Source organism: Bos grunniens, chromosome 18 (genome assembly GCF_055505025.1).
Source record: "Bos grunniens cultivar Pamir isolate PY7600 chromosome 18, Bosgru_T2T1.0, whole genome shotgun sequence".
NCBI classification, from domain to species: domain Eukaryota; kingdom Metazoa; phylum Chordata; class Mammalia; order Artiodactyla; family Bovidae; genus Bos; species Bos grunniens.
In genome coordinates, this window is record NC_141182.1 from 41,422,216 (window position 1) to 41,430,321 (window position 8,106).

The 8,106-nt window shown below is 35.6% G+C and overlaps 1 pseudogene; it reads right to left on the minus strand.

Annotated features, from left to right (window-relative positions):
* Positions 1 to 572: 572 nt before the first annotated feature.
* Positions 573 to 1,148, minus strand: LOC147353556 (small ribosomal subunit protein eS12 pseudogene; annotated as a pseudogene).
* Positions 1,149 to 8,106: the final 6,958 nt, after the last annotated feature.

Consider the following 8,106-nt stretch of genomic DNA (forward strand, 5'->3'; position numbering starts at 1 on the left):
ACTTCCCAATTGTCTTCCAAAGTGGCTGCATCACTTTGAAATTTTCACTAGCAACAAATGAAAATTTCCCCACATCCTTATCAGCATCTGGTATTGTCAGTGTATTGAATTTTATTCATTCTAATAGGTGTGGGGTAGTACCTCATTGTTTTAATTTGTAATTCACTAATAACACATGATGTTGAATATCTCCGATGCTTACCTTCCATCTGTATATTTCCTCTGGTCAAGTTTTTGTTCAGATTTTTTATTTTTGAATTCGATTGTTTAATTTTTTATGCATTTTTGATAAAAGGTCTTTGTGACATGTGTGTTTGCAGATATTTCTTCTCCGTCTGTGATTTGTCTTTTTATTCTCTTAACAGTGTCTTTTGCCGAAAAGTTTTAAACTTTAATCCAATCCAACTCACCAAATTTTCTTTCTGGGATCATGCTTTTGTTACAACTAAAGTTCATCAGAAAACACAAGGTCACTTAGATTTTTCTGCCATGTTATCTTCTGGGAGTTTTATAGCTTTACATTTTACATTTAGGTCTATGAGCGCTTTTTGTTAGTTTGTTGAGTTTTTTGTTTATTTTTTGAGGGACAAGAGTCTAGTTTTTATTTTTGATAATTTCTTGCATTTTAAATACACCTTGATGGCATCCTTGGCCTGACACTCTTTGCCATAGTCCTTAACCACCACACAACTGCAACAAACCACTTTATGGGGTTTTCCCTCTCTGTCAATGTTATAGAGGCCTACCCACTCCCCTAGTTTCTTGTTGTCCTCAACTTTGTGTTTTTTCAGTTGCTCAGTCATGTCCAGTTCTTTGTGACCTCATGAACTGTAGCCTGACAGGCTCCTCTGTCCATGGGATTTTCCAAGCCAGACTACTGGAGTGGGTTGACATTTTCTTCTCCAGTCATCAACATTAGTCAAGTTGATTTGGTTCTCAGCACAAAGGGCCTCCACCAACTTGACATACGTAGGCTCATCACAGTTGGATGCAAGCACACAGAGATGGGCTTGGCGATGGTCTGAAGCTTTGGCAGCTTAAGGAATTCCACTTGCTGGGCCATCATGGATGAGGGAGGTCTTCAGCACTTCTTGCAGAGCAGTACTAACATCCATTGCACCTCTAGCAGCAATGTCTTCCTGGGCCATGGTGATGGGTTGTAGGTGGAGCTGAATCTTGAACACGCCCACAGCCTCCACCTTGATTTGGTGGAGGGATTTGGAGGGAAAGAACTATGGCTTGTTTTGAAATAATTCTTGTGAAAGTATAAGGTTAGTGTCTAGATTAATTTTTTACATGTGAATGTCCAGTTGTTCAAGAATACTTTGTTGAAAAGATTATCTTTCCTTTGTGTGGTTGTTTTTGCTCCTTTATGAAAGATCAGTTGACTATATTTGTATGTATCTACATCTGCTCCATTGACTATATATGTATGGTCTGTATCTGTTCCACTGATTCATCCATTGTTTATTCTTTTGCAAACACCACATTGTTTTGCTGACCATGCCTTTATAGTAAGACTTGAAGCTTGGTACGTCAGTCCTTTGACTTCATTCTCCTTCTTCAATATAGTATTGACTACTTAAGAGTCTTTTGCCTTTCCATGTAAAATTTGAAATGAGTTGGTTATGCCAACTTGAGGTGACTTGTTTTGTTGGGATTTTATTTGAGCATGTGTTGAATCTGTGGATCAAGTTGGAATTAATTGTTATCTTAACAAAATTGAATCATCCTATTTATGGGCGTGGTCTATCTTCCCCTTTTCAGGTTTTCTTTTATGTATTTATTGTTTTCATCAGAATGTGGTAGTTTCCCTCATATAGATCTTGTATACATTTTGTTAGATTTATATTCGATATTTCACTTTTTGTGTGCTAATGTAAATGGTGTTGTGCTTTTAATTTCAAATTCCGTATGTCCATTGCTGGTGTTTTTGTTATTGTTTAGTTGCTAAATAGTGTTCAACTTTTTGAGACCCCTGGACAGCAGCACACCTGGCTCCCCTGTCCTTCACTATCTACCAGAGTTTGCTCAAACTCATGTCCATTGAGTCAGTGATGCCATCCAACCATCTCATCCTCTGTCACCCACTTCTTCTCTTGCCCTCAATCTTTCCCAGCATCCTGGTTGTTTCTAAAGAGGTGACTCCTTGCATCAGCTGGTCAAAGTATTGGAGCTTCAGCTTCAGCATCAGTCCTTCCCATGAATTCTCAGGGTTGATTTCCTTTAGGATTGACTGGTTTGATCTCCTTGCTGTTCAGGGGTATATAGGAAAGCAAATTTCTTCCCTTATTAATTTAGCTAGGATTTTCAGAACAGTGTTGGCAATGATGAGAAGGAGCCTTGCCTTATTCCTAGTTATGGGGGGGATGTATCTAGTTTCTCACCACCAACTATGATGTTAGCTATAGGGTTTTTGTAGATGTTCTTCATTAAATTGAAGAGAATCCTCTCTATTTCTAGTATTCTGTGAGTTTTCATCATAAATAGATATTGAAGTTTGTTGAATGCTTTTTATGTATCTACTAATATGATTATATGATTTTCTTCTTTAGCCTGTTGATATAACTGATTATGGGGATGGTGAAGAAAGCTGAGCACTGAAGAATTGATGCTTTTGAACTGTGATGTTGGAGAAGACTCTTGAGAGTTCCTTGGACTGCAAGGAGATCCAATCAGTCCATTCTAAAGGAGATCAGCCCTGGGTGTTCTTTGGAAGGAATGATGCTAAAGCTGAAACTCCAGTACTTTGGCCACCTCATACAAAGAGTTGACTCATTGGAAAAGAACCTGATGCTGGGAGGGATTGGGGGCAGGAGGAGAAGGGGACGACAGAGGACGAGATGGCTGGATGGTATCACCAACTCAATGGACGTGAGTTGGGTGGACTCCGGGAGTTGGTGATGGGCAGGGAGGCCTGATGTGCTGCAATTCATGGGGTCGCAAAGAGTCGGACATGACTGAGCGACTGAACTGAACTGAACTGAACTGGTGGCTCAGATGATAAAAAACTTGGCTGCAATGTGGGAGACCCAGGTTTGATCTCAGGATCAGGAAGATCCCCTGGAGAAGGAAATGGCAACCCACTCTAGTATTCTTGCCTGGAAAATCCCATGAACAGAGGAGCCTGGTGGGCCACAGTCCATGGGGTCACAAAGAGTTAGACACGGTTGAGTGACTATACACTTTACTATGACTGATTATATTAATTGGTTATTGAATATTGAATCAGCCTTGCAAACCTGGGATAAATCCCACTTGGTAATGTTATAAAATTTTTTATACACTATTGAGAATTTTTGCATCTGTATTCATGAAAGATATTAGTCTTTCTTGTAAAGACATTACCCTTCTTGTCGTGTCTTTCTCTGATTCTGTTTGAGGTAATACTGGCCTCACAAAATGAGCTAAGTATTGTACTTTCACTTTTCTCTTTCATGCATTGGAGAAGGAAATGGCAACCCACTCCAGTATTCTTGCCTGGAGAATCCCAGGGACGGGGGAGCCTGGTGGGCTGCCGTCTATGGGGTCTCACAGAGTCGGACATGACTGAAGCGACTTAGCATTAGCATAGCATTGTTCCCTCTGCTTCTGGTTTCTGGAACAGGTTTTAGAGAATCAGTAGGACTTATTCCTTAAATATGTGATAGAATTCACCTGTAAAGCCATGTGGACTTGGTGCTTTCTATTTGGGAAGTTTATTAATTTCAATTTAACTATTTATTGAATACAGGTTTGTTTAAATGGTTTCCCCTGCTATGAGTTTTTGTAGATTACATCTTTAAGGAACTGGTCCATTTCATTTAAGATATCAAATTTGTGAGCATAGAATTTTTTTTATTAATAACTCTTCACTATTATTTTAATGTCTGTGGGTCAGTATCTTTTCTCCTTAGCCTGTCTAGGGGTTTTCAATTTTATTGATATTCTAAAAAAATTTGCTTTTGGTTTTATTGATTTTCTCTGTTCTTTCTTGATTTCTGTATCACTTATTTATTTTATTAGTTCTATTATTTCTTTTCTTCTGCTTATTATAAATTTAATTTGCCATTTATTTTCTAGTTTCCTATCGTGAAAGCTTAGATTGTTGATCTTATTTGTTTCTTCTTTTCTAATATATGCATTCAATGTTATAAAATCACTGCTTTACTCCATCTCACAAATTTTAATAAATTGCATTTTTATTTTGTTTTAGTTGAAACTATTTTAAAATTTCTCCTGAGACTTCTTTAACCCATGTATTATTTAGAAGTGTATTTAATCATCAAATATTTGGGGATTTTCCAGGTCTCTTTCTGCTACAGATTTCTAGTTTATTCCGTTGTGGTCTGAGAGCATCCTCTGCATAACATATATTCCTTCAAATTTGTTTATAACTTAGAATGTGTTTTATCATGGTGAACATTCATGTGGGCTTGAGAACAATGTGTATTCTACTTTATTGAATGAAGCAGTCTATAAAAGTCAATTAGATCCAGTTGATTTATGGTGCTATATATTCAACTATATCCTTACTGATTTTGTGCCCACTGAATCTGTCAGTTACTGGTACAGGAATGTCAAAGTTTCCAACTATAATAATGAATTTGTCTATTTTTCTTTGAAGTTCTGTTAGATTTCTGTCTCACATGTTTTGATGCTCTGTTGTTAGGCATATGAACATTAAGCATGGTTTTGTCTTCCTGGAGAACTGACCCCTTATCATTATGTATTGTCTCTGTTTATTTCTGATAATATTCCTTACTCTAAAGTCATATTTGTTTGAAATTAATACAGCTACTCCGAGTTTTTTGATCAGTGTTAGTATGGTATACCTTTATTTACCCCCTTACTTTTAATTTATCTGTGCCTTTATATAAAATGGGTTTCTTGTAAACACTATATGTTTGTTTGGTAACCCACTCCAGTTGAGCCTTCGATTGCTTTTATTCACTGTGATAGTCTCTGTCTTTTTATTGGTGTATTTAGACCATTCACATATAAAGTGATAGTTTATACAACTGGATTATGATACTTGTAACTTTTAAAAAAATTCATTGTCGTTATACTTTTTCCCCTTGTCTTCCACTCTTTTGTTCTGCATTCTCTGGTGTTCATGGACCATTTTATATAATTCTATTTTTTCCTCTTTTAACTTATCAATTATAGCTTCTTTTAAAATGTTTCAAAATGGTTGCTCTAGAGTTTGCAGTATATTTTACAACTAATCCAAGGCCACTTTTAAATAACACTATAATGCTTCACTGGCAGTGCAAGTTTCTTATGACACAGTATTCCCAATTCCTCCCTCCCATTCCTTATAATATTACTGTCTTTCATTTCCCTTATCCAAACTCTACTCATTCATTGTTGTTATTGGTTTGAACAAGGTATTATCTACTAGACCAAGGAAGAATTTAAAAAATAACATTTTTCTTTATCTCTTTATCTTCATTTATTTCTTCCTTTCTTAATGTAAATCTACGTTTTCTTAACTATATCATTTTTCTTCTCTCTGAAGAACTTTTTTTTTTTAACATTTCTTGCAAGGCAGGTCTTCTGGTGACAATTTCCCTCAATTTGCGTTTGTCAGAGAAAGTATCTCTCTGTTGCTTTTGAAAGATAATTACTTTGGATACAGACTCTGAGTTGGTGGCTGTTTTCTTTCAATTCTAAATATTTAACTTCATACTCCTCTTGCTTGCATCATTTCTGAAAAGAAGTCTGATGTAATTGTTATATGTGTTCCTCTGTGGATAAGCTTCTTTCATGTTTTCTCTTCGTCATTGATTTTCTGTAGTTTGAATATATTCCTTGGTGTAGTTTTGATATCTGTCCTACTTGATGTTATTTGAGGTTCCTGGATCTGCAATTTGGTGTATGTCATTAATTTTGGAAAATCCTCAGCCATTATTACTTCAATATTTTTCTCCTGGTATCCTGATTACATTTATGTTATTTTTTATAATTGTACCACAGTTCATTTCATATTTTTTGTTTTTCTTTTTGCATTTCACTTATGGAAGTTTCTAGTAGTATATCTTTAAACTTATTGTTCTTTCCTTGGCTATGTTTAGTCTAATGGTGAGCCCATCAAAAGTGTTTTCAATTTGTTAGCCTGTTTTTGGTTTCCTAGGATTTTCTTTTGATTTTTTTCATAATTTCTATCTCTGTGTTCACATTATCCATCAGTTATTTCATGTTGTCCACTTTTTCCCATTGGAGTCTATGGCATATTAATCATAGTTACTTTAAATTCTCAGTCTGATAAATCCAAAATTTCTGCCAAATCTGAATCTGGTTTTGCTGCTTGTTTTGCCTCTTTAGACTGTTTTTTTATTTTTTCCTTTTTCAGAATGATTATAAATTTTTGTTGAAAGCTGAGCATGATGTTTAGGCCAAAAGTAATTGAGATAGTATGGTCAGAGAACATACTTTGCATGATTTCAATTAAAAAATTTTTGACCCAGTGTATGATTTATGTTGGTGATTGTTTCATGTAAACTTGCAAAGAATATGAGATCTGCTGTTATTGTGGTAAGTGTTCTATAAATGTTAATTAGATCCAGTTGGTTGATGGCGTTCAGTTCTTCTGTTTCTTTGATGATTTTCTATTTGTTGTTTCTTTAACTGGAACAGATATGTTGAAGCATTCAACTATAATTGTGAATTAATCTAATTCCTCTTTTCAGTTTCATCATTTTTTTGCTTCATGTATTTTGAAGCTATGTAGTTAGGCACATACAAATTTAAAATTGTAACAGACCTTTCTACCATATTTATTGTCCCTTTATTATTTTTAATATTTTCTTGCTGTTATTATTTTTGCTTTATATGATATTAATATAAGCATTCCAGATTTATTTTGATTAGTGCTCCATGATTTATTATTTTCTATTCTTTTACTTTAATCTATCTTTCAATGAAAAGACATTTACAGTGTTTTGTTGTTGTTGTTGCTACCATATAGTTGGGTCTTTTCAAAATTCATTTTGACAATCTCTGTCTTCTAATTGGTGTCTTTAAAACATTTATATTTAATGTAATTTATTGGTAGGTTTGGATGTATGCCCACCATTTTTTTTGTTTCCTAAGTTTTTGAAAAATTCATGCACACACTCATATGTATGTATGCATGTGTGTATATTATTTTTCTTGTGATAAAATGCACAACAAAGCATTTTTTAAAACCTTGTCTAAGTGTACAATTTAGGGGTATTGAGTACATTCACAATGTTGTATAACCATTACTACTAGACATTTCCATTAATTTTCATTACCCTAAAGAAATTCTGTGCACACTAAATAATAACACCCCATTTCCCCCTATTCCTAGCCCCCAGTAACCATTATTTTATTCCTGGTTTCTATGCATTTACCTATTATAAGTATGTCATAAAAATGAGGTCATTCAGTACTCCTGTCTGAGTAGGGCTTATTTTACAAAGTATAGTATATTTAAGATTCACATGTTGTAACATATATCAGAATTTCATTCCTTTTTCTGTTGCTGTTCTTGTTCAGTCGCTAAGTTACGTCCGACCCTTTGTGACCCCATGGACTGCAGCACACCAGGCTTTCCTGTCCTTCACCACCACCTGGAGTTTGCTCAAACTCATGTTCATTGAGTTGGTGATGCCATCCAACCATCTCATCTGCTGTCATCCCCTTCTCCTCCTGCCTTCAATCTTTCCCAGCAACAAGGGCTTTTTCAATGAGTCAGCTCTTCGCATCCGGTGGCCAAAGTATTGGAGCTACAGGTTCAGCATTAAGTCCTTCCAATGAGTATTCAGGGTTGATTTCCTTTTGGATGACTGTTTTGATATCCTTGCAGTCCAAGGAACTCTGAAGAGTCTTCTCCAAGGCTACAGTTCTAAGTATCAATTCTTCAGTGCTCAGTCTTCATTATGGTCCAGCTCTCAAAACCATACATGACTACAGAAAAACCCTCACTTTGGCTGTACAGTCCTTTGTTGGCAAAGTGATGTCTCTGCTTTTTAATATACTGTCTAGGTTGATCATGGCTTTTCTTCCAAGGAGCAAGCATCTTTTAATTTCATGGCTGCAGTCACCTTCTGCAGATTCCTTTTAAACATTGAGAACAGTCTTTTGGACTCTGTGGGAGAG